General features: G+C 46.6%; 1 pseudogene; it reads left to right on the top strand.

The window, feature by feature from the left end:
- Positions 1-5,586: 5,586 nt before the first annotated feature.
- Positions 5,587-5,998, top strand: LOC113628446 (2-iminobutanoate/2-iminopropanoate deaminase pseudogene; annotated as a pseudogene).
- The last annotated feature ends 292 nt before the right edge of the window (positions 5,999-6,290 follow it).

Raw genomic sequence — 6,290 nt, 5'->3', positions numbered from 1 at the left:
CTCTGACTTTTGCATGAGCAGGAAGAGTAAGAACCAATCTTGTTGATATAAACGATGTCCTCACCCACGGTGCATGTCATAGGCTTCACTAGGCGGCATTTGAATTGTGAATATTGCAGTTGTAGAAGGAAGAATGAAAATAAAAACAAGGAATGAGGAAGATGGAGGAAGATTATAGGTTGTGTCCATGCAGTTTATGGCAAAGGAAAGCAGTGGCGTCTGGCTCAGGACAGGGGTACGTGCAGGGGATAGCTGCAGGTAGTAATTGAAATTTATATAGACTTTGGCTAAACTGTGACCACCACCCACATTATCCCCATAGTCTCCCAGGTCAGACATCATACCATTAAGCGTGATACAATCGTTCTCACAACAGGGGCTACTAGTTAGAGAGAACTCCAAGATGGTTACTGAAATGCTTGATGAAAACAAAGGACAAAAAGAACACCTCCATGCTCAGAAAGAAAAAATGGAATTGGTTTGCTGCAGGGTCTCTGGACATACCACGTGACGATGTAAGGGGCGTTTCCCCCTCACAGACTCTCCAGGTCAGGATCCACATGGTGCAGAATAGAGAGAGCATTGATGAGAATATGTGTCAGTGACTATATTTAGCATGATACAGATTTTCTTTCTTTTGCAGAGACATAGGTACATTCTGTACCGCTACTAGTGTAATAATAATAAAAATGATCATTTACTGAGTGATTACTATGAGCTGACACATGACTTGGGGAAGACGTGAACCCCCAAAGGTATGGATGCTGCTCAGACCAAAATAACAGAGGCCCACTATAACATTCCCATCCTCATTCAACAGAAAAAGAATCTGAGGCTCAAGGGGTTAAGTAACTTACCCAAGGTCACACAGCTGGTAGGTGAGGAAGCCCTGTCTTGACACCTCATATTTTGTGGACTGTGAGTGGACATATCCAGGCGGCACAATTCTGGGAACCATGTCCTTTGAACACATTTGTGTAGGATATAGTAATTTTAATACAGTTAAATATGAACGTAACAAAGGCATTCCGAAACTTGGTTTCCGCTGCTCCTATCAGGGTGTTTCTGGGTTCCCAGGCTCTGGTGCTTTTTTTTTTTTTTTTTTTTTTTTTCGGTACGCGGGCCTCTCACTGTTGTGGCCTCTCCCGTTGTGGAGCACAGGCTCCGGACGCGCAGGCTCAGGGGCCATGGCTCACGGGCCCAGCCGCTCTGCGGCATGTGGGATCTTCCCGGACCGGGGCACGAAACCGTGTCCCCTGAATCGGCAGGTGGCCTCTCAACCACTGCGCCACCAGGGAAGCCCCATCTGGTGCATTTTTCATTGCAGTTATTGTATTCCTCATCTCTGTTTGGTTGTCCTTTATATTTTCTAACTCTTTGTTAAAAACTTTTAACCTCTCACTCTTTGCATCCATTCTTCTCCGGAGTTCTTTGATCACCTTTATGATCACTACCTGAACTCGTTCTCAGGTAGATTGCCTATCTCCACTTCACTTAGTTCTTCTTGCTGGGTTTTTTCTTGTTCCTTCATCTGCAAGGTGTTGCTCTGTTGCCTCATTTTGCCTAAATTGCTGTTTGTATTTTTTTTTTTAACTTTTTTTTTTCGGCCGCACTGCGCAGCTTGCAGGATCTTAGTTCCCCGACCAGAGATCCAACCAGGGCCCTCAGCAGTGAAAGCACGGTGTCCCAACCACTGCACCGCCAGGGAACTCCCAACTCTATATTTTTATGTATGTGGTAGGTTAGGTACATTTCCCGACCTTGGAGAAGTGGCCTTTGGTAGCAGACGTCCCATGTTTCCCCACAGCGCACTCCCCTCTTGTCACCTGACTCATATGCTCTAGGGGTCCCCCTAAGAGGGCTGCACGGGTCCTTCTTTGCGGCGGGCTGACCATGAGGGCGGTCTGGTAGGCTTGGTTGTCCCCGGGCCCTGCCTTGAGAGGAGGCTGCCGGCCGCTGCTCGGCAGGCCCAGGGCATGAACCGGCTGACGGTGGACCCCAGGAGGCCTCAGGGCTAGTGCGGCCTCACCGGCAGGTCTGGGCTTTTGGGTGGAGCCAGGTCCTGGGGTTAGTGCCGGCTTACTGGAGGGCAGAGCCGGGTCGTGGAGTCTGGCTGCAGGGCCCAGGGCTCCCGGAGCTGGTGTCGGATTTCGGGGTAGGTGCGGGGAGCAGCCGGTTCCTGACCCAGTCGCGTACGAAGTCCAGGCTGTCCCGAAGCTCGTGTGGCCTGCTGGTGGTGAGTCACGGTCAGACCTTGCTAGTGGGCAGGCTGGGTCCGCAGGCTGTGGATTTACCACCTCTGGCGTCTCCCCTCGGGCGGGGGAGGTCGGTGGGAGGCTAGAGCAGGCTCCGTAGGGAGGGGCCAAGCGCAGGGGATTCTGGGACTGGTCCTGAACGCAGGCGGGCGGAGCTCGTCCTGGGCCCTCTGGTGGGCGGGGCTCTGTGCTCTGGGCGTCTTAAAGCAGCCTGACGGCTGAGGAGTGGGCCCGTGTCCTATCCTGAGGTGCTGCTTGGCCTGAGGCGTCCAGGCACTGGCACCAGCAGGCTGTTGGGCCTGAGCTAATAAGCTAGAGGGGAGGATTCCACAACGGCAGGCTTGCCAGCACTGGGGTCCGAGAAGGCCGCCGCCAGTGTCTGTGTCCCCAGAGTCAGCTGCTGTTGCCTTCTGCCTCTCCGGGAGACTCCACGACCAGCAGGTAGGTCTGACCCAGGCTCCTGTCAAATTACTGCTTCTCTCCTGGGTCCCAGAACGTGTGAGATTTTATATGCACCCTTTAAGAGTGGAGCCTCTATTTCCCACAGCCCTCTGAGTCGGCCCAAAAGTACGCCCCTCTGGCCTTCAAGGCCAGATGCTCTGGGGTCTCATTGCTCCTGGTGCAGGACCCCCAGGCTTGGAAGCCCAGCATGTGATTGAGAACTCTCACTCCTTTGGGAGAACCTCTGCAACGTTATTATTCTCCAGTGTGTAGGTCACCCACCTGGGAGTATGGGACTTGAATATATTGTGAGTCTGCCCCCTCCGACTGTTACCAAATTGGTTGCCTGGACTCGCGCAGGGGTTCTAGCCTGGGCTAAGACCCCTTGTCTTGGCCAGGGTGGTTCTTTTTTTTTTTTTTTTTTTGCGGTACGCGGGCCTCTCACTGTTGGGGCCTCTCCCGTTGCGGAGCACAGGCTCCGGACGCGCAGGCCCAGCTGCCATGGCTCACGGGCCCAGCCGCTCCGCGGCATGTGGGATCTTCCCAGACCGGGGCACGAACCCGCGTCCGCTGCATCGGCAGGCGGACTCTCAAGCACTGCGCCACCAGGGAAGCCCTGAGCAAGATGTTTTATCGTCTCTTTTTTTGGACTGTTCAGAGGCCTTTTTGGATTGTCAGGGTACTTGGCTATACTCTGATTAGCTAAGGTTCCTTGATAAGTGATGACTTCCAGATAAATAGTTTTCTGTGTAAGAAGAGTCTATTTTTTAAAATAAATTTATTTATTTATTTATTTATGGCTGCGTTGGGTCTTCGTTGCTGTGTGCGGGCTTTCTCTAGTTGCGGCGAGCGGGGTCCACTCTTTGATGCCGTGCGCGGGCTTCTCATTGCGGTGGCTTCTCTTGTTGCGGAGCACGGGCTCCAGGCGCACGGGCTTCAGTAGTTGTGGCTCATGGGCTCTAGAGCGCAGGCTCAGTAGTTGTGGCACACAGGGGCTTAGTTGCTCCGCGCCATGTGGGATCTTCCCGGACCAGGGCTCGAACCCATGTCCCCGGCATTGGCAGGCGGATTCTTAACCTCTGCACCACCAGAGAAGTCCCAGAAGGGTCTATTTTAAAACTAGAATTTCTTGTGTTCTGGCCACTCCACGATGGAGAGTTTAGCTGAATGAGATTTTATCACTAGCATAACTGTATAGAAAATGGATTCCTCAGAGAAACCTTGTATGCCCTGGTTTCAAAGTGGGAATAAAAATGATATGAGTTTTAATCTCTTATTCACTGTCCTAACTGTAAATTTGCCACCAAAATATGAGGGAATGACATAATTTCAGTTAATAATAAAACAAAAAGTTATTTTTCTTTTATTATTGAGATGGTAATAAGAAGTTGTAAAGAACATTTTGAAAAAACAAATAGTAAACAATTTAAAAAAGGAAATCACTTAATCTTACTTCCAGAGATAGTCATTGTTCATGTTTTTTACTGTGTCCTTCTAGACTTTTTGAGCGTACACACTCACTGATGAGTGTCCTCAAAAGATAGACTGCAAGTTTTTTTGCTCCCTTCAACTTGTATTTTACTCCAGTCATTCGGTTAAAAAGTCACCAAAGCTGGAACTGTCTGTTTCACTTTAGACAATTAGGTAATTTTTTTTTTTTAATTAGGTAATTTTTATGGTGGTTGACTTACCATGCTTTGGGGAGGAGGGTAAAATATGACCTGTAAGACCACGAATTTAGCTGTCTGAGCTCTATCATTCTGTGATGGTGCCTGCACACCAAGAAAACACATGTCCGTTCATGAAAGCCAGGGGGACACAAAAGGACAGGCCTGTTGGTCAAGTCAACAAACAGCCTGTCAGTTGACTATGCTTTCCCTCTTCCAACTGTAGACCATGTGGATATTGGGTGTGTTCCCAAAGAGGTGGCGATTACTCCCAGAGACCTATGTTTACTCCGCCTGGGTCGAGTGTGCTTCAAGGCATTCAAAATTTATTGGAATCTGAAATGAAATGAAGAAAGCAAGTGAGCTGCTGTAACAAACAGGTGGCTTTCATTAAATATAACCATTAATCTTGTCCTGATTATTTACCAGACTGTGTTGGATTTCAATGTTTCCTTAATCTATTGATGGGCTATCACCACAAAATATGTCATTGAAGTAAAATAATGGCTGATGTGTTAATGAAAACCATCAGGGAGACCAGAAGCCTCCCCTCCATAGAATGAGGACAATGAAGAATCTGTTTAGGAAGAAAGAAGGAATTACTGATATTAATCAGATTGAACTACCTCTTTGGAGCTGTGTTTAGGATAGTGGAACAAAAGCACAAAGCTGTGTAAAGACCTGTTGAATTATAGGAGCACTTCTAATTAAGCACTTCACAATGAAAATCTGAGTTTTACAAAAGCAATTTTAAAGGGATGATTCTCTATTTTACAAATGATTCACAATATAGTTAACAATACTGTATTGTAGGCTTAAAAACTTGCTAGGAGGATAGATCTTATGTTAAGTGTTCTTATCACTAATAACAGTACTAAAAATAATGATAAATAAGAGGGCAGGAGAAAACTTCCAGAGGTGATGGATAGGTTTATGACATTGATTATGATGATGGTTTCATGAGTGTATACTTATCTCCAAACTCATCAAGTTGTGCACATTAAGTATGTATAGCTTTTTATATGTGAATCATACCTCAATAAAGTGGTTTAAAAATAATAAAATTTAAGAACAACAAACACAAAAAGATTCACAATAGAATTTTTAAAAAGATTAATCATCCAGTAAATTTAACATAGCATTTTCATTTTAAAATTCTGTCTGTAGAGACCCGTGAGACGCGAGTAAGTACGGGTGGGGGCGGCAAGGGAAAAGGATTAGCCATGTTGTCTTTGATCAGAAAGGTGATCAGCACCGCGATCAAAAGCGGCCATTGGTCCCTACAGTCGGGCTGTGTTAGTCGACAGGACCATTTACATTTCAGGACAGCTAGGCACAGATCCTGCAAGTGGACAGCTTGTGCCAGGAGGGGTGGCAGAAGAGGCTAAACAAGCTCTTACAAACATGGGTGAAATTCTGAAAGCAGCAGGCAGTGACTTCACGAATGCGGTAAAAACGACTGTTTTGCTGGCTGACATAAACAACTTCAATACTGTCAATGACATCTACAAGCAGTATTTCCAGAGTAGTTTTCCTGCAAGAGCTGCTTACCAGGTAGCTGCTTTTACCAAAGGAGGCCGTGTTGAGATTGAAGCAGTAGCTGTCCAAGGACCTCTCGTGACAGCATCGCTCTAAGTGGGCCCAGTGTTATTCAGTCTGGAATTTTAATAATGTTTTTAAATTAATGTCTTAATCTTTACAGTATTTGTTGGAAAGTGTAAGGTTGAGTGAAATATCTGAAGTTATTATGGAAATACCATATGATAAGGGGAATTGAACATGAGTTGAAGATTAATGATGAATCTAGTTACTGATGTTATAAATTACACTTCTATAACACTCATATTACTACTGGATGTGGGAAAAGAGACACACATTACATAGTTACTCAGAAAAATAAAAGTAAAGGGAAATAGCATATAGGAAA

This window comes from Aethalodelphis obliquidens, unplaced genomic scaffold (assembly GCF_003676395.1).
Source record: "Aethalodelphis obliquidens isolate GAN/ISIS:26980383/991018 unplaced genomic scaffold, ASM367639v1 scaffold23, whole genome shotgun sequence".
Lineage (NCBI taxonomy): Eukaryota > Metazoa > Chordata > Mammalia > Artiodactyla > Delphinidae > Aethalodelphis > Aethalodelphis obliquidens.
The sequence above is the reverse complement of the archived record's forward strand: the minus strand, read 5'-3'. Positions and strand labels throughout refer to the sequence as shown.